Consider the following 27,153-nt stretch of genomic DNA (forward strand, 5'->3'; position numbering starts at 1 on the left):
GATAGATAGATAGATAGATAGATAGATAGATAGATAATAATTGCCACTACGATCATACTTAAGACACATTTATGAAGAGAGAATACTTGATTTTGTGGCCCCACGTTACGGCACAGTTTTCAATGTATTATTCTGTTGGCTTAGTTTCGCTGCCATAGCTTTGCTGCATTTTCTCGTTAACATGTTTCTCAGGTGTTCCTCGTGCCATGGCATGCTGCAAATAGTGAGTTTTATGGAAGCCGTCATATAAAATGAAGACGAACCGCTCATAACGTCAAGATCACATCGGTTTCCGTGTTGCCATCCGAAGCCTGTCGGCTTATCGAAAGTAGCCAAGGAATGTTGCTGATGTAAAGATGGAAAAGCTTGAATCTGAGCTGTTCACGAATGTCGTCCGACATATAGGCAAAGACACTGATCACTTTTTAAGACGACTGAAATGAAATGGTTCGTGAGAGATCATCTGGGCATTACAGTAGTGCTTTTTAAATCAAACGTATCTGAAGTGTTTCGAATGAGATAAATGTATGCGGTATCTCTGATGCATCGACTTCGAAAGAGACGACAACCGATGGAGATTCTTGTCAAACCCCGGACGCGCTTGCTGAACTTGACCACAATCTCACGCGTCTTAGCAGCCCACTCCCTGCACCCCACCCCACGTAGATCAATGGGATAAACACGTAACTCGAGGTGAGCCTTTTCAAATGTCCAGGGACTGCCCTCTTGGCTTGCCGGTGATTTCCTCGCATTCTTCTGAGCACAGTTGGCTAAGCGGACTACACGGGGAGTTAAGCGTTAAACTCCACGTTTTTGGAGGTCAGGCATGCATGATGTGGCTGCTTAAGTAATCATCCTTTATTACAGCTTAGGGGCAAACGGAGTCTCTTTTCTTGTCTCCTAATTCTCTGTTATCCATGTCCCGCACTCTACAGGGCGCAGAGTAAAAAAGAAGTGCGGTCGGTATGTGCAGAATTAAGAAAAAGTGGCATTGCCTGTTTTTGTCTATGGAATAAAAGACAGAAATAAAAGACAGTCGGACATTATAATTTAATAGCATACAGGCTAACCTTAATTGTCCACTTCTCAAAAGCATACTTCTAATACGTGTTTAAGTCACTTTGAATATTCTTTGAGGTGGCAATAATAAAGCTCATTAAAACTCCTTAAATCTATTTCCTACATTTTTTATGTACTTATTATTTACTGTTATCTTGCTGACACCTTTATCCATGTTGACTTAAAACATCTGAGACTCAGATGGTTATATTTCTTTTGTTTTGCCTGCTGGAGCACAGGCAAATGAAGTGACCTGCTCAGTAGCAGGATCTGAACCCACATCCTCAGGGTTGGAATGCCTAGGTCCAAAGCCCTAACCACCACTTCACACTGCCTGCCTAAAACAAATCCAGCTCAAGGTTGGCTCAAAGTAGGAACCACCCTCACATGGACTGCCAGTCCACTGCAGGGCACAATTTATTGCATACTCACCCACACTCACACTGGGCCGATTGAGAAAACCAGAATACCCAGAAGAAACCCCACACAGACAGAAGGAGAACTAGCAAATTCTGCATGGACTCTGGATTCAAACTCAGGTAATGTGAAGCACACTGTGCCACTATGACTACCTGGAAAACAAGTAAAAGTCAAAGCAGATTGACAAACACTTTTATCCTGCAGTAAATGGTAAATGTCACCAAGAGCTGGGGTGCTGTATTTGTCTGAAATTTATTTTCTGCACTAAAGACTGTCAAACATCACATTTTAAGTTGTTGTAACCAGTAGGGGGTGCCACTGAGCCCCAAACCCCAGACCCAATAATGCCTAACATAGTCATGGGCTCAAATAATGGTTTGTTATTTCCACCAAACACATTATATAATGAAGCACAGCCAACAAGCTTACATAACAATGAAACTCTTACTTCTCCTTCTACCTCCAGTTGAGTGTAGCTCATTGTCTCCCGACTCGGATCCACAAGTTATGGTAGCAGGCTCTTTTTATACTGGACCCGGAACGACTTCTGGTGACCAGGCATATCTTGGTGGGAGCACTTCTGGGTTGTTTGAGAACCAGGACAGTAATCCCCCGACAGCACCCTCTTGCAGCACCCAGGGACGCCGACAGGGTTGCACTTCTGAACTCCAGTTCCCATGAAGCCCAGTGTGTGTCCAAACCACCACTGTCACCTAATAAATGGGGGATGGAACTGCTCCTGGCCACCTACATCTGCTCGTCCATCCCCTGGCACCTTCCATCTTTGCAAGAGGTCATGGTGTTGACCAACCGGGATGCCTGTCTGCCCTCCTTGGCACTCAGACAGTGCATACTTTATATTTTTGTACATTGTTTTGTATTAGTCTTTTATACTCAATGTGCACTGTATCTTGTTTAACCATTTATATTCTCCATTTGCTTACAGTATTACTGACCAAAGACTAGTGAACAACAATTCCAAAGTACAATGACACCTTTTATTGGCTAACTAGAAAGATTACAATATGCAAGCTTTCGAAGCAACTCAGGCCCCTTCTTCAGGTAAGATGTGATGAAACTAATCATCAATAAGCTTGATGAAGATGAGCTCAGTAATGACGTATACACAGTTTAGTAAATGGGGCTCATTTATGGTCATTGCTGAGGTTATAACGATTGTATCTTATGTTCTTCTGAGCTTTCAATGAAGACAAACAAAACAGAAAAGTAAATTAAAGGAATAATATGTTTTAAAGGGCATGATGGTGCTAGTGGTCTATGGGAGTGTTAGAGGGAAAATGTAAGGTCTGCATATTATTAATGAGTGACCTGAAAGACTGGCATGAAGCCTCATAAAGGTTAAAGTAAACTGATCTGGATTGGTTAAGCATTTTAATGATATTTTAGACAACGGGAAAAGTTAAAAATATGAAAAGGTCAGTCCTGGAAAAAAGCGGTGTATCAGTCTTAACATAAAAATAACCTCTAAGTAATGTATTTGTTTTATTGCAGTTACCTTTATACATCATATTGAGGTGGCCTATGTGCAGCAGAGTGTGCATCTTCTTTGACAGACCAGAAACAGTGCGACCTAACACTCAACTCTCACGCTTACTTAATCATCAGTGAGCTGACTGAGCAACAGAAGATGGTTTATACTTTGGTAAAAATGACAATATGGCAGCCCTAAGTCTCACTGATGGACACTAGCAGTATGGAAACCTATCAACTTTAAGAAAAAGGCCTGTTAACAGGAGCTTCTCCAGATTTGACTGGCATACCAAACAGATAGCAGCTGCAACAATGGCTGTAAACAACAATAACAATTTATTTTTGTTTAACCCAAAATCACATAAGGAATGTCTCAATTGGTTTTACCAGACCATTTTTAAACACCCCCAGCCTTGATTCCCAAAGAAGACAAGAAAAAACTCCTCAAAAATTCTTGTAGGGAAAAAATGGAAGAAATCTTGGGAAAGTCAATTCCGAGAGAGACCCCTTTCAATGTAGGTTGGGCATTCAATGGGTGTCAAAAAATGGGGTAAATGTAATACACTGAACAGATCTCAAGTAATCCTCTTCACAGAGCTAGATGGCCAATCTATCATTGCCACCTCGGAAATACAATACAAAAAAAAAAAGCCCAAGTGTGTGCTGAGCTTGTTGAGACCATTGAGAATGACATTTGCATAGTGATAAGAAAAACAGTTTGGCCAAAATTGAATTTGTAGTAAAATTTAGTGTTTTACTTTGCATAAAATAAGCAAAATAAATTGTGTTTCACTTTTAGCAAAATTAGTGCCATTCACACAAAAAGAATGCCATTTATTTTCTGTCTAATTCCACATGCATCTCTCTGTTATTTAGTACTAGGGGGCTCCGCCCCCTGCTCGCTTTGCTGGTCAACCCCTGGTCTTGGGTAACACGAAATACATCCGATAGAGATTATTGTCTGTCTTGGTAATTGTCATTGTCTGTCTTGGTAATTGTCAAATATGTATTATGTTCATTGCCACGATATCTGTAGGTCTATGTAAGATATGTAAATGACAATAGCAGTGTAATTGTTATGTTATGTAGGTATAGATGTGCAGATCTATGCATGAGATATATTGGAGTGGTTATTATAATCTTAACTTTAACGTTACATGAATGCCGAACTCTTGAGATGGCAACATAAAGTTGTCCATGTCTAAATACAGGCTCAGGGAGGTAAAGGCTGACTCTGTCCATGGTCTGTCTTTGGGATTTGTTGATTGTTATGGCAAATGCAGCTATAATGGGAGATTGGCGTCGTTTAAGTGAACAGTATCGTTAGCAACCATTAATAATGTATCACTGCAATGTGCCTAACATATGCTGTGTAGTTTGGACGTTTAGGGATCCCGTCCGTATAATACGGAGCGTTCGTTTATTCATATTATACCTGTGGTATCGTGTGTGTGTTCTCTGTGGTTGTCGTTGCAGGTGCATGCGCCCTCCATATTATGTCGGGTTTGACTATGCTGTGGTTTGTGGACGTTTGGGGCCTCCGTACTTTCTCTGGGGGCATCTGTACCATCCTGGGTTATTGCTTGTGGTGTTTTAGAAGTGCATTGTAGGCGCCTGCACCTTCCGTACTATGTCGGGTCTGACTATGCTGTGTAGTGTGGACGTGTGGTGTCGTGTGTGTGTTCTCTGTGGTTGTCGTTGTAGGCGCATGCGCCCTCCGTATTATGTCGGGTTTGACTATGCTGTGGTTTGTGGACGTTTGGGGCCTCCGTACTTTCTCTGGTTTGACTGTAGGGTGGGATGCCGAGGCCTCTTGTGTGTGTTACTTCCGTGAGTACTTATAATATTGTATTACTGTAATGTGATTCACATATGCTGTGGAGTCCGGATCTTTGGGGCGTCTGTACTATCCTGGGTATTTGCTTGTGGTGTTTTAAAAGTGCATTGTACGCGCCTGCACCTTCCGTACTATGTCGGGTCTGACTATGCTGTGTACGGTTCCGTATTCCTCCATCAGGTCTCGTGTCTGTGTGTTCTGTGGTTGTACTGTTAGTAATGTATCACTGTAATGTGCTTCACATATGCTGTGTACTCTGGATGTTTGGGGAGTCTGTCCGTGTAATACGGAGCGTTCGTTTATTAATATTATACCTCTGGTGCCGTGTGTGTGTTTTATGTGATTGTCGTTGTAGGCGCATGCGTCCTCTGTACTATCTCAGGTTTGACTATGCTGTGTTTTGTGGACGTTTGGGGACTCCATACTCTCTCCGGTTTGATTGTGGGGCGGGACGCCGAAGCCTCTTGTGTTTGTTTTGTCTGTGAGTACTCATATTATTGTATTACTGTAATGTGATTCACATACTGTATGCTGTGGAGTCCATATCTCTGGGGCTTCTGTACCATCTCGGGGGTTTGCCTGCGGTGTGTTAGACGCGCGTTGTAAGCGCCCACATCTTCCATACTATGTCGGGTTTGACTATGCTGTGTAGTGTGGACGGTTAGGGTTCCGTATTGTCTGTGGTCATTGCTTTATTTCGTATTTCCGTTAGTGGAGCTCTTTCGGTTTTGGTGGTGTATCAGAATTAGCTTGCAGTGGTTAGCTATGGTTCAGAAGCGCATTGTAGACGACTGCGCTTTCCGTACTATCTCGGGTTTGATTATGCTGTGTGTTGTGGACCTTTGTGGACTCTGTAGTATTTCTCGTTTCACTCTGGGGCAGTGGGCTGAATCCTCTTTATTGTGTGGCTGTGTCGTTAACTATGGGCGCGTTGCCTCATTTCGTATTTCCGTTAGTTGAGCTCCTTCGTTTTTGGGCTGTGACTCCTTCGTTCTCGGTGGATCAGACTTCGCTCGCTGTCGGCACCTGTGCACTATGTCTCCTGCGCCGTGTACCTGCATCCATGCCTTCCGGTTTACCGAGACCTGCATCCATGCCTTCCGGTTTACCATTCTCGGTTAGTAATATGGATTTGAATAAAGAAAAAAAAACACTGTAAGTGTGGATATTTTTTAATTTAGGATAAGGCAGATACTAGGTAACGAGGGATACTTTCCTGTATCCTGTGATAATGCTCTGGACAAAACACAGGATGTGTAATGTGCATAGGTTTTAATGTATCTTCATGTCTTCATGTATGTAACATCACTGACATAGAATAAGCCCTTGTGAGAAGGGGGAGTCTCTGGGCCCAATGGGCCCTCTCTCCAATTTCACCCACCAAAAATATATTTAATTTCTGCAGAAAGAAAAAAATACGAGGTGTGATCAAAACGTATGGTGAATGCTGATGCACAGCACCATCCAAGAGCAACGCAAAACAATTCAATGCAGGTTCTGACACGTCCATCCTAGAGCCGAGTTTGTGACAAGTTTCAACTTGTTTGATACTGTCAGTCATTTGTGAGCCACTGTTGAGTTCAAGTGTGTTTTTTGAAGTTTGTCATTAATAATGGATTTTGAGCAATGCATTAACATGAAATTTTGTTTCAAATTGTAAAAAGCTCAGGAAACCCATCAGATGTTAAAATCGGTTTATGGTGACACTGCACCGACAATTAAGACTGTTTACAAGTTGTTTGATCAATTTCATAATGTATCTGACTCGGTTGAAGACGAGAAAAGATCAGGACGTCCTTCAACATCAATAACTGTGGAAAATGTTGAAACGGTTTCATTCTTCATTATGACAATGCTCCTTGTCACACATCCCTTCTAGTACGACAATTCTGTGTCGCTGTGTCTGCATCCACCTTATTCGCCGGATCTGGCGCCATGTGACTTCTGGCTGTTCCCTAAATTGAAAATGACCATGAAAGGCAAACGATTTCAATCCACTGAGGACATCCAGGCAGCCACGACAGCCCAATTAAAGACACTTGAAAGAAAACTTCCAGAACTGCTTCACAAAGTGGTAGGAGCATTGGGATAAGTGCATTTGAAGTGGAGAAGAGTATTTTGAGGGTGACTAGTAGTTGCAAATCTTTTACTGCAATAAATGTTTCTTTTTTAAAACATTCACCGTATTTTTTGATCACATCTCGTATTTTATGTACCCTAGGTTCTTGTCTATAAGCCGGACTCATGTGTAAGCCGGAGACCAAAAATCATACGAATTTTTAAAATAAAATCGTATCATAGATAAGCCAGACTCATGGATAAGCCGAACATACTATAACCTATAACTAATAGAAGGGAGGGAGGTCAGTGGTCTCACTCGCACCCATTTAATTTCTTTAAGGGGGGAGAGAGTGTGTGATATTGGCGTCTCTCTCACTCCCCACATGGCGCGGTTGGAGTGGCCGGAGCGCGTTCTTTCTGCTCTGGGCGTTGCCGAGTCAACATGCACGCGTAGCGGTCATTTAAATTGTGATTTTATATGTAAGCATATTTAAATATATATCGCGGATTTTTTGCTGGTTCGCGGATTTCTGCAGACAATGGGTCTTTTAATTTCTGGTACATGCTTCCTCAGTTGGTTTGCCCAGGTTGATTTCATACAAGGGACGCTATTGGCAGATGGCTGAGAAGCTAGATTGCTTACTTTTCTCTCACTCTTGCGCTGATTATCTGTGATCCTGACGTATGGGGATTGAGCAGGGGGGCTGTTTGCACACCTAGACGATACGGACGCTCGTTCTAAAAATGCTGAAAGATTATCTTCACGTTGCTATCTTTTGTAAAGCTGATTCCTGAAAAGACATGCTGCACAGTGCTTCGCATGCTTAAAAGCTCGAAGGGCACGTATTGATTTTTGGACTGAAAAACAAACTCTCTCTCTCTCTCTCTCTCTCTCTGTCTCTCTCTCTCTTCCTGCTCCTGACGGAGGGGGGTGTGAGCTGCCGCCTTCAACAGCTTTGTGCCGCGGTGCTTCGCATACTTAAAAGCCAAACAGCCCTATTGATTGTTTGCTTCACTCCTTTGAAGAGGAAGATATGTTTGCATTCTTTTAATTGTGAGACGGAACTGTCATCTCTGTCTTGTCATGGAGCACAGTTTAAACTTTTGAAAAAGAGACAAATGTTTGTTTGCAGTGTTTGAATAACGTTCCTGTCTCTCTACAACCTCCTGTGTTTCTGCGCAAATCTGTGACCCCAAGCATGACAATATAAAAATAACCATATAAACATATGGTTTCTACTTCGCGGATTTTCTTATTTCGCGGGTGGCTCTGGAACGCAACCCCCGCGATGGAGGAGGGATTACTGTATAAGCCGGACTTATGTATAAGCCGATATTCTATTTTTTCATTTTCACAACTTTTTTCCTTAGATAAGCCGCGGCTTATAGACAAGAACTTAGGGTATTTTTAGACTGAACGAAACAGTGAAAAATTGGCGTGTTACGTGATGTCACGTTACAGGCAACAGACAAGCAAATGCAAGAAAATCTGCATAAGCTAACTAGTAAACAACAAAGAGATCCATCATAATAAGCAAAAGAAACTAAATAAGTGCTGAGCAAATTAAGCAACTAGTTGGAAAAATTGGTGGCAGAGAATGGAGAGAATGTTTGTTGATGCTTGGGGAAAGGCATAATGACTGGCAAAAATGAAAAATGAGAATGAGAAAAAACTGCTTGTAGCTGTCACCCTTTACTATTAAAAGGAAAAAATGTGAAATGTATTTAATGTTTTATTCAAATCCTGTAATATTTCTTCATGTTTTTACAGCAAAACAGATACTAAATGCACATTTTTCTGAAGAACCCAAAACATCTTCCCAATACAAAAACATTTTTTTTCTATTTTACTTTCTGCAAAGAATTATTTTACAGCAGAAAATGCTTTTTTTAAAGAATACTTGTTGAAACTGTTTGGATGTAGAATTTTGCTGTGAGTAGGGCCCAAACAGGAGGACCAAAACTATAAAAAATACTTTGCCCAGCAATAATTCAATGTTTAATCAAATTAATTAAACAAAGAGTTAAAGACAAAATCAATAAATATTGTTACACACGTGCACATGGGAGGCAGTTGAAAGGGCTTGAAAGATGGTAGTCCCACCCCAGACCACGGGGTGGCAATGTGCAATAACCGTTTCTCTTCTTCTTGTGCAAGCCACCTGAGGGAAGTTCCGCCTGGGCCTATCAACATCACTTCCAGTCCCGGACCCGATGACATCACTTCTGGTTCCAGTCCCGATGATGTCACTTCCTCTACTCAACTTTAAAAATGCCATCTTAATAGCAATGAATCATTTCTGTTTTGGACTCAATTCTGTAAAGACCTATTGATGATTTTTTTGCTCTGTTTTCAGCCAAATCAGAATGGCTACCCCAAACCTTTTTTCTGTGTTCTTCTCATTTATTCACAATATAAATCACAAACAAAAGCAGATAAACAGATTTTTAAAAATCCAATAATTAACAAAATCAGAGCGAATAATTATCTTAGAAATTAACAAATTCCAAAACAAAGTCCTCAAAAAAGCAATTATTTTAAATAAACAAGAATAATCTAAACTACAAAAAAAGCAAAGCTGAAAAAAGCAAAAATCAAACTCTCAGTAATTAACTAAAGTCAAAAACCAGAACAACTAAAGCAAAGACAACAAAAACTTTCAAATGGAAGAATCGGAAAAAGGGACCTAAAAAAACAGCTAGAAACGCTAATGCCAGAGCACTGTGTCTATGCAGCAGTGTTACATGTAGAACTCTTCAGTAACTGCAGTCCAGTTGAGCCCAGCAGTTGAAAGGCCTAATTGCCAATCAGCTGACTGCAACAGACAAAACACATTATTGAGGGAACAGAACTGGAGCAAAACCACTAGCATAAGGGGCAGCAATAAAGGAACATGGATCAAATACAGAACTGACAAAAATTAAAATAACTGACTAAAAGAAAACGATCAGTTCTAAGAGCATATTAAACCATCACATTTCTCTTTTGTAAACAGCAGTTAAAAGTGTGTATAGCAAAGATACAGGGAAGACTTAGTGCAGGACTCTATTCAAAAGGTAACTGAGTCTGTACAGTCAATTGTTGTTATCACTGAGGATTACAATCCTGAAAAACCATGAGGGGTTAATTTCTGATGGGATGCTATCTCTTGGGAAGGACTGGCAGGGAGAGGCGGGGTTGGGCAGATGTGCCAGCCCTCTGCTCTCACCCCTTAAGGCTCAGTAATGACCATTTTGTAGATTCACCTATGGAAACCTTGTTATGACTTTTACTTCCTCTATAGTCAAGCTAGATCATTTACTAGATGCTATGCCAGAGGTAGTCAGCAAATGCAGCAGGGCCGATCCGAGGACATCAATAAACTGTCCAATCAGTACTAGCAATAAACAGTGTATACAAAGGGCAGGGACTCAACTCAGCCACAGGGGATGCACAAACCAGTGTGTTTGTTCGTGCCGGTCCCAAGCCCGGATAAATGTGGAGGGTTATGTCAGGAAGGGCATCCAGTGTAAAATTTTGCCAAATCAATATGCGAATAACAATACAAATTTCCATACCGGATCAGTCGAGCCCCAGGTTAACAACGACCGCCACCAGTACTGTTAGCCAATAGGGTGCTGGTGGAAATTGGACTACTGTTGGCCAAAGAAGAAGAATAAGAAGGAGAAGAAGAGGGGGGAGATGTGTCTGGAGGCAGGAGGAGAGGAGGAAGGTAAAGAGAGTGGAACTGAGGGTAGGAACTTTGAATGTTGGCAGTATGACTGGTAAGGGGAGAGAGTTAGCAGATATGATGGAGAGAAGGAAGGTTGATATATTGTGCGTGCAAGAGACTAAATGGAAGGGGAGTAAGGCCAGGTGGATTCAAATTGTTCTATCATGATGTTGATAGGAGGAGAAATGGAGTAGGGGTTATTCTGAAGGAACAGTATGTCAAGAGTGTTTTGGAGGTGAAAAGAGTATCAGACAGAGTAATGATTATGTGTAGTTAAGCAGCATAGGATGGTAGTCTGTAGGATGATGTTGAAGATCAAGAAGAGGAAGAGAGTGAGGGCATAGCCAAGGATCAAATGGTGGAAGTTGAAAAAAGAAGACTGCAAGGTTGAATTTAGGGGGAAGGTGAGACAGGCACTGGGTGATAGTGAAGAGTTACCAGACAGTTGGGCAACTACAGCAGAAGTAGTAAGGGTGACAGCAAGAATGGTGCTTGGTGTGACATCTGGACAGAGGAAGGAGGAAAAGGAAACCTGGTGGTGGAATGTGGAAGTACAGGAGAGTATACAGAGGAAGAGGATGGCAAAGAAGAAGTGGGATTGTCAGAGAGATGCAGAAATTAGACAAGAGTACAAGGAGATAAGGCAAAGGTGAAGAGAGAGGTGGTGAAGGCTAAAGAAAAGGAGTATGATGATTTGCATGAGAGGTTGGACACTAAGGAGGAAGAAAAGGACCTGTACCGATTGGCTAGACAGAGGGACAGAGATGGAAAAGATGTGCAGCGGGTTAGGGTAATAAAGGATAAAGATAGAAACGTACTCACAAGTGAGGAGAGTGTGTTGAGCAAATGGAAGAACACTTTGAGAGGCTGATGAATGAAGAAAATGAGAAAGAAAGAGAAGAGGTTGGATGATGTGGAGATAGTGAATCAGGAAGTGCAACAGATTAGCAAGGAAGAGCTATGAAGAGGATGAAGAATGGAAAAACCATTGGTCCAGATGACATACCTGTGGAAGCATGGAGGTGTTTAGGAGAGATGGCAGTGGAGTTTTCTACCATATTGTTTAATGGAATCTTGGAAAGTGAGACGATGCCTGAGGAGTGGAGAAGAAGTGTACTGGTGCAGATATTTAAGAATAAGGGGGATATGCAGGACTGTAATAACTACGGGGGATAAAATTGATGAGCCACAGCATGAAGTTGTGGGAAAGAGTAGTGGAAACTAGGTTAAGAAGTGAGGTGATGATTATTGAGCAGCAGTATGGTTTCATGCCAAAAAACAGCACCACAGATACAATGTTTGCTCTGAGGGTGTTGATGGAAGTATAGAGAAGGCCAGAAGGAGTTGCATTGTGTCTTTGTGGACCTGAAGAAAGCATATGACAGCCTTTGTATTCTTCATTCCCTTAATAGCTGTCCTTACTTCCTTCTTGCTAATCCTTTGCACTTCCTGATTCATTATCTCCACCTCATCCAACCTCTCTCTCATTCTCTTCATTCATCAGCCTCTCAAAGTACTCTTTCCATCTTCTCAACACACCCCCTCACTTGTGAGTATGTTTCCATCTTCATCCTTTATCACCCTAACCTGCTGCACATCTTTCCCAGCTCAGTCCCTCTGTCTAGCCAATCAGGACCTTTTCTCGCTCCTTAGTGTCCAACCTCTCAAACAACTCATCATAAGCCTTTTCCTTAGCTTCCACCACCTCTCTCTTCACCTTACACCTTATCTCCTTGCAGTCGTGTCTACTTTCTTCATCTCCCAAACTATCTCACTTCTTCATCATCCTCTTCCTCTGTATACTCTCCCGTACTTCCTCATTCCACCACCAGGTTTCCTTTTCCTCCTTCCTCTATCCAGATGTCATGCCAAGCACCCTTCCTGCTGTCACCCTTACTACTTCTGCTGTAGTTGCCCAGCTGTCTGGTAACTCATCACTGTCACCCAGTGCCTGTCTTAACTCATCCCTAAACTTAACCATTCAGTTTTTCTTTTTAAACTTCCACCATTTGACCCTTGGCTCCGCTCTCACTCTCCTCCTCTTCTTGATCTCCAACGCCATCCTATAGACCACCATCCTATGCAGTTTAACTACACTTTCCCCTGCCACCACTTTTAGTCTTTAATCTCCTTCTGATTGAATCTTCTGCATAGAATATAATATACCTGTGTGCATCTTCCTCCACTCTTGTATGTCACCCTATGTTCCTCCCTCTTCTTAAAATACATATTCACCACAGCCATGCCCATCCTTTTCATAAAATACACTATTATCTGACCTTCTTCATTCCTCTCCTTGACACTATACCTACCCATCACGTCCTCGTCTCCTTTGTTCCCTTCACCAACATGTTCGTTGAAATCCGCTCCAATTACCACTTTCTGTCCCTTGGGTACTCTGTTCATGACTTCATCCAACTCACTCCAGAAATCATCTTTCTCATCCATCGCACACTCAACTTGCAGGGCATATGCACTAACAACATTCATTATCACACCTCCAATTTCCAGTTTCACAATCATTACTCTGTCTTACACTCTTTTCACTTCCAAAACACTCTTGACATATGGTTCCTTCATAATAACTCCTACCCCATTTCTCCTCCCATCCACACCATGATGGAACAATTTGAATCCACCTCAGATCCACCTGTCCTTACTTCCCTTACATTTAGTCTCTTGCATGCACAATGTATCAACCGTCCTTCTCTCCATCATATCTGCTAACTCTCTTCCCTTACCAGTCATACTGCCAACATTCAAAGCTCCTACCCTCAGTTCCACTCTCTTTATCTTCCTCCTCTCTTCTTTCCTTCAGACACGCTTCCCCCCTCTTCTTCTCCTTCTTCGGCCAACACTAGCCCAATTTCCGCCAGCACCCTGTTGGCTAAGAGTACTGGTGGCAGTCATTGTTAACCCGAGGCTCGACCGATCCGGTATGGAAATCTGTCTTGTTGTCCGCATGTTGATCTGGCAAAATTTTACACCGGATGCCTTTCCTGACATAAGCCTCCCCATTGATCCGGGCTTGGGACCAGCACAAAGAAACACACTGGTTTGTGCATCCCCTGTGGCTTGGTTACCCTAGATATTTAAACTGATATGCTAAAATAAATGGAAAGGGGTCCAGTCTAATATTGTGTGCAAGAGAGTTCACTGGAAAAAAACACATTTTTGTTCAAGTTATTTTAAGACCACATATCTTTTGAAATTCTGCTAGTGCATTAAGGACTACTTGTATGAAGGTTTGTGGGTCTGATATATAGAGTACCATATCATCTACATATTGTTATTTTTTCTGTTCAGCTTCTTTTCTGATTATCCTCTTTATCTCTGATGCATTTTGAAAGTAAATGGCCAATGGCTTGATGGCGATTATAAACAGCAATGATAATATGTGGGCATCCATGTTGAGTACCACATTCTAGTTTGAAGTAGTCTGAAATAATGTTGTTGATACAGACAGAGGCATTTGGACTGGTATAAAGTAATTTTATCCATGCATAAACCAAAATTTGTGTGATGTGGTGAAAAGGTAGTCCCAGTCAACCATGTCAAATGCTTTTTTTTGCATCTAAACATAATAAGATCTCTGAAATGTTAGATTTAATGGGTAAACATATTACATTAAACCAATGTCAAAGATTAAAAGCTAAGTGTCTACCTTTAATAAATCCGGTTTGGTTTTGTGGTATTACAGAAGGAAGCATTTTCTCAATCCTTCTAGCTAGAACTTTGGAGAGTATCTTAACACCATTATTCAGAAGTGAAACTGGTCTGTATGCTGCACATTGTAATAAGATCTTATTTTTTCTTTGGAAAGACAGTAATTAATGCTTGGCGAAAAGTTAGAGGTAAGGTTTTGTTGTCTTTGGCTTCTGCAAATGTTGCTAATAATAGTCGAGCTAACATATTTGAAAATTTTGTGTATAATTCCACTGGGTAGCCATCAGGGCCTGCTGCTTTCCCACTTTGGAGTGAGTCTATAGCATCAAGCAATTCTGAGAGGGTCAGAGGTTTATCCAGGTCCTCTGCAGTACAAGTATCTAACTGTGGTACTTGTAATGCATCAAAAAACTCATTAGATTGTGTCTTATCTTCCTTAAACTGAGTAGAATGTAAGGGTTTATAGTACTCTATAAATGTGTGGATTATACTTTTATTGTCAATCATTTTATCTCCATCTGTGTTGGTAATTTCTGTTATTGCTTTGCAAACTTCCTGCTTGTGGATTTGTTAAGGGAAAATCTTATTAGCTTTCTTCTCTGTGTTCATAGTAATAATGTTGCGAGGTAAAGATGAGATGTTTCATTTCTTTTGTTGTCAAGAGGTTAAATTCTGATCGCAGAACCTGTCTTTGTCTATAAACTGCTTCATTTGGAGACCAGTCATATTCTTGACCTATCTTGATGATTGCGCTAATTAATTTGGACAGCTTCTTGGTTTCCAATTTATTTTTGCGGGAGTAATAATAATAATAATAATAGTAATAATCTGTCCTCTTAAAAAGGCCTTCAGAGTTTCCCAGAGTATTTCTGCAGAGACCTCTGAGGATGCATTTGTCTCTAAAAATATAATTCATTTGCTCTGAGCTAAGTTCTGTACAATACTCATCAGCTAATGAGAGGGGGTTAAGATGCCAACTATGAAACAAGTCTGTAGGACAGAGTGATTTAAGCTCCATGATCAGAGGGGCATGCGTTGTACAGTAGCATTGTACTTGCAAGATTTGATAGTGGGCAATAAATTATTATCTATAAAGAAATAATCAGTTCTTGAGTTAACTGTGATGTACTGATGAAAATAAGGAATATGCTCTTAAGTTTGAATTTGAAAATCTTCTTGAGTCTGAAAAATCATGATCCATTGCAAAATGTGTAATTATTTTTGCAGTATTAGATTTTATCATCATTGTAGTTGAAGACCTATCCAGGCCTGGATTTAAAACACAATTAAAGTCTCAGGCTATTATAATTTTATGAGTGTTCATATTAGGAATAGATGTAAATACATTTTGAATGAAGTCTTTATCATCCACATTAGGTGTATAGATATGTATCAAAATTACTTTAGATTTAAATAGATTACCCATCACCATGACATATCAGTCTGTGGGATAAGATACATTGTCTGATGCTACAAAAGAGATTGTTTTGTGTATTAAGATTCCCACACCTCTATTTTTCTTTGTAGGATAAGATACTTTGTCTGATGCTACAAAAGAGATTGTTTTGTGTATTAAGATTCCCACACCTCTATTTTTCTTTGTATAGCTGGAGTGAAAGATTGGGCCAGTCCAATCTCTTTACAAACAAAATTGGTCCTTACTTATTGAGTCTCCTGTAAAAATACAGTCTTGCCATTTAGATTGTGATTGAAACCTTTGACATTCCAGCTAACAAAATTGACTATTTGATCAGAGAGACAATTCTTCTGAACTTCTGAGAATATTTTGTAATCTTAAGTAAATGAAGTACTATCACAGAGGGACATTTTTGTGTCGGAGGTGAACATTTTTGTACACTGGGTGGTTTTCTTTTTTCTCCTAGGCAAAGAAACATGTAAATATTAAATGTAAATGCCAGCAGATGAAGGGGCAATAGGCACCGATTGTTGGGCCTGGAGTAACAAGTGGAAAGGCAAATTTCCAGAGTAATTGTTTTACAGGTTATTGTTGCTGGATGTCTACAAGACATAGATATTTACCTGCTTTGATTCTGTTGATTAAACAATGAAAATATGTTTAGACTACTGTTGATGAAAACAAATTGGTATGTACCATTGTTTGATAAATCACCATGTTAATCTAGTATAGTATATACTTCTGGGAAGTGGGTGGAGAGTGAGGGATGGTCCACTGAGAACACTGACAAAATCACTCGCTCTCTCAGGTGTGCTGCTAGTAGGATGTCACATCAATAGCAAGGTCAGTACGGTACTCTTGCACGACCACAAATATACTAATAACTTCGGATGGCACAGTGGTATGTGAGAAAATTTGTCAGTAAAAACTACATATGAAAAAGGCTTAGGCCAGGTTTATACTTCATGCGACACAACGCATGCTCCAGTGGACGCTCCTGCTACGCAAGCATTTTACTGCTTATACTTGCGCGCACACTTTACATAAATCTGGAAGAATCCACCAGGTGGCAGTGCGAGATATTATTACGGTGAGAACAGGTTCGGCTTCGCTGTGCTGTGAATTGCCTGGAACATCCGTTAAATTCCGATGACACCTTACCACAATATCTCTGAAAAGGATGTTTAATGATTAAATCCATCAATCCAGAGATGTGTCTATTCCAGCTAGCAATGGACATGAGGCAGAAACAATCACTAGATGGGACATCAGCTCATCACAACATGAATACAAGCACTCACACATACACTGGCATCATTTTAGTGTCATCAAATCTGAATATCTTTGGAAGGAAACCAGAGCACACTGTGGAAACCCAGCAGGAAAACATGCAAACTCCTGGCAGGGAATACCTGTGAGACAGCAGTGCTACTGCTCCTCCACATTGTCACCCCCATGTGTGTAATTATAAACAGTATTCATTATTTAAACGAAATTAACGATGTATCTGTAAAATGTAACATACATACTTTAATGCATTTCATGATGAAAGTGATATCAACTATAAATTTAAGGATTCCAAATGTGCAGAGAGTATCATAAATATAATGTGTTCTGTGTGGCGATTGCTGCTGTCAGGTCAGGAGGAAGCCCCAGAAAAAAAAGACGGCACAAAAGATTGCATGTGAGACTTTTAAAATGTATCATGTCAACTACGATTGGGAATATGCGATGCTTGAATATAAAAGCACCACGAATGCATCTGTATGTTGGCATGTTGCTTCACCACATCGAACCATTCATTAAACATCGAAGCGTGCACATCGATCCTGTAGGATCCTCAAAGCAGCTTTCTGTCACATGTAAATAATAAACAGAGACTCTGACGTCAGATTCCAACTTTTATCACACTGCGCCCCCTGACTTTTTGGTGGTACTGCAACTCGCACATGTTAATTTTTGAGGGCCTGCTCAGAGGGTCAAATGAATGCTGGGAACATGTGGCAGCCATGATGTGTGCGCGTTCTGAGCGTGAAGTATAAATGAGCCCTTACAGTGGTAATCATAGAGCACCTCATCAACACATGTTGAAAAGAAAAACAATACAAGTCATGTGTGGCAATGCTGTGTGTTTGAGAATTTCAGTGTGCAATTGGGAAAAATATGCTTATTAATAGAAAAAAAGCTAACACACAGACACACACAGGATTTTGTTACTGCCAGTTTTATCCCTTTACAAGTCACTTAAGAAACAGATTCCTGCAGCTTTGAGAGTGCAATCAGATGCGCTCAGCCTCATATGTAAGTTGTAACCATTTAGCTTATAGTATCACACATTTGTTACAGCAGATGAAATGACAAGGGGATTAATTGCTTTTACTACAGTATCCTACACAGTTCCGATAAAGGAACGGAAGCATTGCATTTGATCTTTGATTGTAATGAGCACATCTACACATGTATGTCCACACATCCATCCATTTTGTAACTGGTGAATACAGTTCAGGGTTGCAGGTGAAACCACCTTGTACACATCCACTTATCCATATAGGCACAGTGGCAGTGACGACAACAGTCACAGCAATTAAAAATCGAGGCAACTTTCAAACAAAGTGGCTATTTGGCTTGTCAACATCACTGATGAAATGAGCTGCTCCATTTGTTTATACTAACATAAAATATTTTTAGGATTTCAGCGCTTGAAGTGCATCTCCGAATAAATATGATATGTACATGTACAGTATTGGATTGGCGATTCTAATTGGCCCTAGTGTGTGCTTGGTGTGTGGGTGTGTTTGTGTGTGTCCTGTGGTGGGTTGGCACCCTGCCTGGGATTGGTTCCTGCCTTGTGCCCTGTTTTGGCTGGGATTGGCTCCAGCAGACCCCCGTGACCCTGTGTTCAGATTCAGCGGGTTGGAAAATGGATGGATGGATGGATGTGCAGTATTAGAAGAATACCTGACTTAAAGAGAGTCAGCATGTACATAGTGTATTAGAACACTCTAAACGAGAACATGCCATTCAGCCCAACAAAGCTCGCCAGTCCCCAACAAATCTCGCCAGTATAGCAAAACAGCATTGCTTCATTGATTAATACAAATCTGCAAATACTAAATTTGTGTTATTCATTTGATTTTTGAGGGTGAACTAATGTTTATGAGAATAACCCCTAAAATGTGAAGAATGTAGTATATCGTGTAGCAGCATAACTAAGGTATACTGAAGGCCAGAAAACTGTGATGACAGACCAGAGCTGCCATTATCTGATCAAGATCTTTTGGCGTAAATCCTTTCTACACCTACTCTTCATTTTATTTTCAACAGTTACTACATGTGGTTTGGCTCATTAGTTTACATTAGTATAATAGTTTAGAGGTACTGTATATTCTCTGAATATTCATACGTTAAACAAGATATCCACCTGATTTTGACTGTTAGACTTATTTATTTTCACTTTTAGTCGACTAAAACCAATTTACTTTTTCTCGACTAAAATGAATTTACTTTTTGTTGATTGAAACTAGACTAAAACTAACAAAATTTAAATTACTAAAATGTGACAAAAACTAAAGTGCAATTTAGTCAGTAGATTAAGACTAAACATAAATCAAAATGTATTGTCATAATGAACACTGCTGGAAACAAGAGGCTGAATCTGATTTCAGCTTTGTGTTAAGTGCTGTTTGATGCTTCAGAATACAGCTTGTTTATCTACAGTTAAAGGTAATAGTTTGGGCAAAAATTAATGTGGTTATTTTCAAATATAATTTCTCTCTTTCTGTCTGAAATTCAATATCAGATTTTCATTGACATATAGATTGTCGAAGTGGACAATCAAGCTTCTCAGTTTGGAGGCATTCAAACTACGTATGTGACAAGATGCAGCAATCTCAGAATCCAATTTAAAGTCTTCTCCATTTATTTTAGAAAGCAATTCAGCAATGGATTTCACTGGGTTTGGACTTTCACAATTTTCTAGGAGACCTTCAATTCTGATGTTGTTCTTTTTATATCTATCTTCCAACATGGCTAATTAATCTCTGAAAACTTTGCACTTGTATTCTTCAGCAGTTGCTTTTTTTGTCAATGGCGGGTGTCGATTGTTCAACTACTTCAATACGGGTTGTAAACATTTGTTTAACATCTTCCAGGAGATTGCTGAGTTTTCTTATTTTAATCTCAATTTTGCTCATATCCTCCTGTATTTTTTCATCGATACTGGCTAGAATTTTAATAATGTTTACATCAGATTTATTGTTCAAACATACCTCCTGGTCTTTTATTTCCTGAAGCAGCTTATCCATTCTGCTGTCGATTCTGCTGTCTACTCTAATATCAATTCTGTCTGTTCTCTTGTATATATCATCTGTTTTTCCCACAAGTATAGTAATCATTGTCTTTAGCTCAGATAGTTCATTTCAATCTTCTCCATGCTCCGAGAGTGGAGATATGTAACCTGTTAGAGTTGATTCTGCAGACTTGCAGGGGGTGTTGGTAGTATTTTATAGTGGGGATAAAGAGGCCTTGCGTGGTTCCAAAATCCCACCTGAGATCAGCAATTGCTGTTTTGTTTCCACAATCGATGTTGAACTAAACAGATGCTAAAGCGTGAGGTTCTGGCTGTTCCATTCCTTTGCCTGTCTATTCCAAAACAGTCTCTGGCAGGCCACATCTTGAACTTGAGGCGGGCTTAGACTTTGTTGAGACCTGAATTACTTTTTACCTCTCATTCTGACCCCTAAATCCTGAAATTTTATAAAAGTTCAAACCATTTTGGATATGTAACCTTATAATCTATATGTATTAGTAGTAACCGCATGGCAGCAATACAGAACATCTTATTAGCTAGATTAACAAATCATTTTTGTTTAGGTCTTTCAATTACAGTTCCCTAATTCTATGACATTACATAAATACAGTAATCCCTCGCTATATCGCGCTTCGCCTTTCACGGCTTCACTCCATCGCGGATTTTATATGTAAGCATATTTAAATATATATCGCAGATTTTTTGCTGGTTCGCGGATTTCTGCGGACAATGGGTCTTTTAATTTCTGGTACATGCTTCCTCAGTTGGTTTGCCCAGTTGATTTCATACAAGGGACGCTATTGGCAGATGGCTGAGAAGCTACCCAACTTACTTTTCTCTCTCTCTTGCGCTGACTTTCTCTGATCCTGACGTAGGGGGATTGAGCAGGGGGGCTGTTCGCACACCTAGACGATACGGACGCTTGTCTAAAAATGCTGAAAGATTATCTTCACGTTGCTATCTTTTGTGCTGCACGGTGCTTCGCATACTTAAAAGCTCGAAGGGCACGTATTGATTTTTGATTGAAAAACAAACTCTGTCTCTCTCTATCTCTCTCTCTCTCTCTCTTTCTCTGCTCCTGACGGAGGGGGTGTGAGCTGCCGCCTTCAACAGCTTTGTGCTGCGGTGCTTCGCATACTTAAAAGCCAAACAGCCCTATTGATTTGTTTGCCTTTCTCTATCTCTGTGACATTATCTGCTCCTGAGGCGCACTCCTTTGAAGAGGAAGATATGTTTTGCATTCTTTTAATTGTGAGACGGAACTGTCATCTCTGTCTTGTCATGGAGCACAGTTTAAACTTTTGAAAAAGAGACAAATGTTTGTTTGCAGTGTTTGAATAACGTTCCTGTCTCTCTACAACCTCCTGTGTTTCTGCGCAAATCTGTGACCTAAGCATGACAATATAAAAATAACCATATAAACATATGGTTTCTACTTCGCGGATTTTCTTATTTCGCGGGTGGCTCTGGAACGCAACCCCCGTGATGGAGGAGGGATTACTGTAGATGAAGAGAATTTTTATGGCGACGACAAATACTTTCAGAGCTGAAGGACACCATTGTTTGTTTCCTTGTTCTAAGTCAAAAATCAGAATTTATAATAAGATACACAGAAGCTCCTGATCTGAGCATTTAATAGTCTAATCCAAGTAGATATATTGGTTCAACAAACAAATCTGCATAATGTGGTGAATAGTGTTGATTTGCCAAATATTTTTCTGGAAATTTGCTGTGCTACTGACTTAGGTGAACATTTTTTTTCCAACACTGCTTTTTGAGGCCAGTATGACATCACAAATCAGTAGCTGCCATGCTCAGAGCTTTCACGCAAGCCTATTGTAAGATCATTGTTGATCTGGTTCACACATATATGATGTCAGAACTTGATTGCTACTCTAATGGGATTTCCATCTGGATATATAACACTGATCCCTATGCGATGGCAGTGCAGTACCTCATGATTAATTTGCATGCAAAATTAACTATACACCTTGCTACAATCTCAAAATAAGCCTTAAAGAAAACCTCCCCTTGTCAGAAAACAAAGGAGGCCCAGTGAAATAACAATAATCAAAGATTTATTACTATTTACAAGGTGTCTTCTTGATGTAAGAAAAAGTGCAGTGCTTCTGCATAGATATGTAGGAAATAAAAAGGTATTCCAGTTGCGCCTGGAGCCATAAACTCAAACAATGGAATGAGCCAATTCTTCACTGCCAATATGCGCCCCAAGACTAGAACTCTGTGAGTGCAATGGTCAATATTTTATTGACGTATTGGTAGTTTGTGGGCATTTGTTGTATTTTGTTTGTGGTATTTGTTCCGTCTGAGTTTTTTGTTGTTTTGGGTACAGTTGCACAATGGTTAGCACCACTGCCTCACAGCTCAGGTCACATTTTTAGCAACAATAATTGGTCCAGTATAGTTTACAGATGCTTCAAGATCCTTCAGGGACACTTAAAAGACGACTGCACCATTATAATCCACTCAAAACTAGTTCAGTTCTTCCTTCCCCACTAACTTCAATGTATTTTAAGGAACATTGAGGAACATTTTCTTGATTCAACTGAGCTCATCAAATCAAAATCTACAGGGTTCAATCATCGCTAGTAGTGAATAAGTAAACCCATTCCACCCTTTGAATCAACAGATAACAAGAAGTGGAATTCTGTTTCTGTTGAGATAAATATTATGTTGAAAATATGTTGAAAAATGGACACTATTTATCTAACTGTAGGAAATTCACCTTGATCTTGTGAAATTTCTAACTCTTCTAATTTGTCTGAGAGAAAGTTGGGTAAAATCTTAACATCTGTCTTCAGTTGAGAACATTTGTCAGTAAACTGTACATTCAAATGTTTTTTATTTTATTTTTCTTTGTAAAAAACAAAAATTGACATTTAACAGAGTGTCTTAGGAGTTCTTCTGGCCTATATAGTAGTAATGACTCAATGTAAATGTTTTTGAATATAGTTCTACTGGATAGGTGTCAGGGCCTGCAATTTCTCTGCTTTGAAAACACAGCAGCAACTAGCAATGATGCCTGCAGGTGTGGTATTTGTACTTTATTTATGAAAATGGCAATTTAGAGCATCACTTTTATTAAATTATAACAAGTAAATTGTCTTACAAAAATCTCTCTGCTGCATAACTATGGGTGCAGTGTTTGGCATTCTTTTTCATCTTAGAAACTCTTTCAGAGCGGATGTCAACTTCAGGGGTAGAGGGCAGTAATCAGCTGTAAACAGCGACAAAACTCGCCATTACGTTTTTGTTCAACTTTCTTTGCTAGAAGGAAAGTTAGCTTCGTTGATTTGTCGTTGGCTTCCTACACATGCATGAGTAGCAAAAAGCTCTAAAATGGCATCGACATCTGGTGAGAGACCAAAGCAACTGCACAAAGCACAATGCTCCGCAAATTGCATTTTATGTATTATCGCTGAATCAGACTCCAATTTGGATGCAAGTGATCTGGAGACAGAGATTGAAAACAAAAGTGAGGTACCAGCATCAGCTGATTGCAGTGCTGAACACAATCCTGCAGCTGATGCACCTATTGCAAAGGTAGCCTGGGAGGACCAACACTTACGATGAAAAAAGTTACAAACTAAATTGCATCGCACTGCGACTATCACCATCACCCATCTGCCACACCCATCTGCCACGAGGAGACAGCCAGGCAGCTGGCCCACTGTGCATTCCTGCTTGCTGTCAAGCTGCCCTGCGCAGCTGCCAGAGACATTGAACAGGCACTGACAGCAGCTACAGCATGCAGAAACAGACATTTTATTTTGATGTATGTGTGAGACCATTGCTTTACAGAAAATGAAAGTTTTTTGGAAAAAATATTCAGCTTTCAAAGAGTTAATCATTCCTCTATGTCTGTAATGCAAATGGAGTCAGTAATAACATAACAGTTACCTGATTTCTTTTGTGTGTAATTTTTTTAGAAACTAATGGTTGAAGTCTTGCAAATTCATAACTTAGTTTTGATATGTGATTAATTTTTTTTGTCTTTTGAATGCAATTTATTTTTTGTGTGAAACCTAAGAAAACATTTGTTTCTTTTGATATATTTTATTGTTTCATAGAGAACTCTGATGGATTTCACGATGATTTTGGACAAGCGGAAACGATGCAAACACGTGCACTGAAAGCAACAAGTGTTTCTCCCCAGGAGTTTGCAACTTGTATTGCAACACTGCTCAAGGAGCAACAACTTTGGAACATTCAAGCTTAGTAAAGCACTCTTGGTCAAGGAACATTTGCAGGATTGCTTACAGTGATTTTAAAATGGGAATTTGCATGCCTCTTTTGTTGCAGGAAAATGGGAAGAAAAGGTTAATACTTTTTGCCTCTGTGTTATAAAAAAGCAAAATTCAAAAACATAAAATAAAAAATAAGTATGCCCCTGCCTGCAGATGACCTGGCATCCTCCCATCTATAATAATCGTGGAGGATATATTGATGGTATTGAACAGTCCTTACAAAGGATATAAAAGAAAAAAGTTTATCATAGGAAGAAGAGCAATAATAGACGTGTATTGGGTATCAAGAACATGTGGTACCAACTAATAAGAAAATCATACAACAAGCTGACAGCTGCATTGAACCTTATTACACCAGGTTGTGCCCTATGTATCAGGTAAGGTGAGTGGTTTGCTTTTTACTGAACCAGTACTCCACCAACTTGTACCTTCCCGTTCTCTCCTTTCTCTGATCTCTCTTCATCTTGTCAGTTGAACATTTGTCTTGCTCAACACATGACTGCAAGTTCAACTCCATATTGGCAAAAGGAGGATTTTATGTCAACGCCAGGAACACTTGCTGGTGTGTCCTGTATGGAACTTCCTGGTTCAGGAATAGCTTAGGGAAATCCTGGGACATTCTATATAGGCTTCTTCCTAGAATTTCTTGATGTCCCTGTTGTCCTGAACACTGTTGCTTTTCTGAATGGTCAAGCAATTCCTAAGTTACCCACCCAAACCACCCACCGGGGAGCCATGAATAAGACGCAGGACCAATATGCTGCAACTTTTCAGGACCAGTTGAACTACTTTCCTATGTGACTACATTCTTTTAAACTCTTCTACTTTAAAATTCCTGGGAAGTTCTAACCCAGCTCCCATGATATTATTACTGCCCTTTACAGCACACTACCTACTGATAGATGGTCTGCCAATTTTATTAAATGTGTTTTGTGGAAACATACCATGCTTTGTGTGGAACTCTACATAATTATGGGGCATAACACCCAACAGAAGTGCCAGTCCACTACTGCTTTGCCATGGGTATAGTCAAAGATAGAAAACTTTCTATAAGGGGATTCTAATCCTGACTTCCATCCAGAACAACTATACATTTCCCAAAGCCCATGTCCCAGCCTGGCCCTTCTACACATTATATACCACTAGCTGTGTAAACCTGGGCTCCTAGAAACTTCTTTCCTCTGCGGTTTCATTTGCCAATGTGCTCGCCTCTGTTGTCTGTCAGCGGCTAAGCAAGTCTCTCTCTCCTCTGAGGTTTCACTTTGTCTTTCTTTGAGCTTCATGCTGTTGCCGGCAGGACAGACAGACACACACACTTCCACGTATGGACGTTTATATATAATAATAATAATAATAATAATAATAATAATACATTTTATTTATACAAGGTGCCTTTCGGAGAACTCAAGGACACTGAACAAACGATAAATAAATAAATAAAAGACACAATTATAAACAACTTAAAACATCAGAACATCTAAAAATTAAAACCAAACAAAACCACTGTAATCATAAAGAAAAAGAAAAAGCCATTTTAAACAGATGCGTTTTAAGTTTACATTTGAAGAATGAATATGATTTGATGTTTCTGAGCTCGGTAGGTAATGAATTCCAGAGCTTGGGAGCAGAATGGCTGAATGCTCTGCTCCCCATGGTGGTTGGATGGGTGAGAGGGACGGTCAGATGGATGGAGGAAGAGGATCTAAGGTTACGGGAGGGAATGGCAACATGAAGAAGGTCAGACGGATAAGGAGGGGCGAGGTTATGAATGGCCTTAAATGTTAATAGCAGAATCTTAAAATCAGTTCGAAACTTAATCAGGAGCCAATGAAGCTGCTGCAAGACCGGAGTAATATGGTGAATAGATGGGGTTCGAGTAATGATGCATGCTGCAGAATTCTGGACTAACTGAATCTTATGAAGAGATTTATTAGGGAGACCAAAGAGGAGTGAATTGCAGTAGTCCAGCCGAGAAGTGACAAGACTATGAACAAGAATGGCAGTGGTAATGAGGAGTGAGGGAGGGGCGAATGTGATTAATATTATGTAGGTGGAAGTAAGCAGACCGGGTGATGTTATTAATGTGAGATTGGAAAGATAGAGTACTGTCAAGGATGACACCCAGACTCGACCTGAGGTGATGGGTAAACAACAGAGTTAATGATTAATAATTAATGATGATTTTGAACCAATGAGGAGAACCTCAGTTTTGTCACTGTTTAATTTAAGAAAATTCGAAGAAAACCAGGATTTAATTTCAGCAATGTAGTCAATAAGCGAAGGTGGTGGAAAAGAGGAGGTGGGTTTATTAGCAAGGTAGAGCTGGGTGTCATCAGCTTAACAGTGAAAATTAATGTTATATTTACGAAAAATATTGCCAAGGGGAAGAAGGTAAATAATAAAAAGAAGAGGCCCCAGGACAGAGCCCTGGGGCACACCTGAAGTAACAGCGGTGGGTTGGGATGTGAAGGTTTTAAGCTGTATGAACTAAGTGCGGCCTGAGAGGTAGGATCTAAACCAATCAAGTGGAGTGTGGGTAATGCCAATCAAAGATAATCTATTAAGGAGAGTGGTATGACAAATAGTATCAAAGGCCGCACTCAGATCAAGGAGGATGAGAATAGTAATTAGACCGGAGTCAGCAGCCATAAGGAGGTCATTGGTAATTTTAACAAGTTGCGTTTCTGTACTATGAAGAGGACAAAAACCAGACTGGAACTTTTCATATAGATTATTATGAGATAAGTGGGTGTGAAGTTTGGATAGCTACTATTTTTTCAAGAATTTTGGAGATAAAGGGCAAGTTAGAAATAGGACAAAAATTATTGAAATTAGTAGGATCAGCACCAGGATTTTTCAGTATTGGGGTTATAGCAGCAGTTTTAAAAGATGAGGGAATAATACTAGTAGTA

Source organism: Erpetoichthys calabaricus, chromosome 13, assembly GCF_900747795.2.
Source record: "Erpetoichthys calabaricus chromosome 13, fErpCal1.3, whole genome shotgun sequence".
Taxonomy (NCBI): domain Eukaryota; kingdom Metazoa; phylum Chordata; class Cladistia; order Polypteriformes; family Polypteridae; genus Erpetoichthys; species Erpetoichthys calabaricus.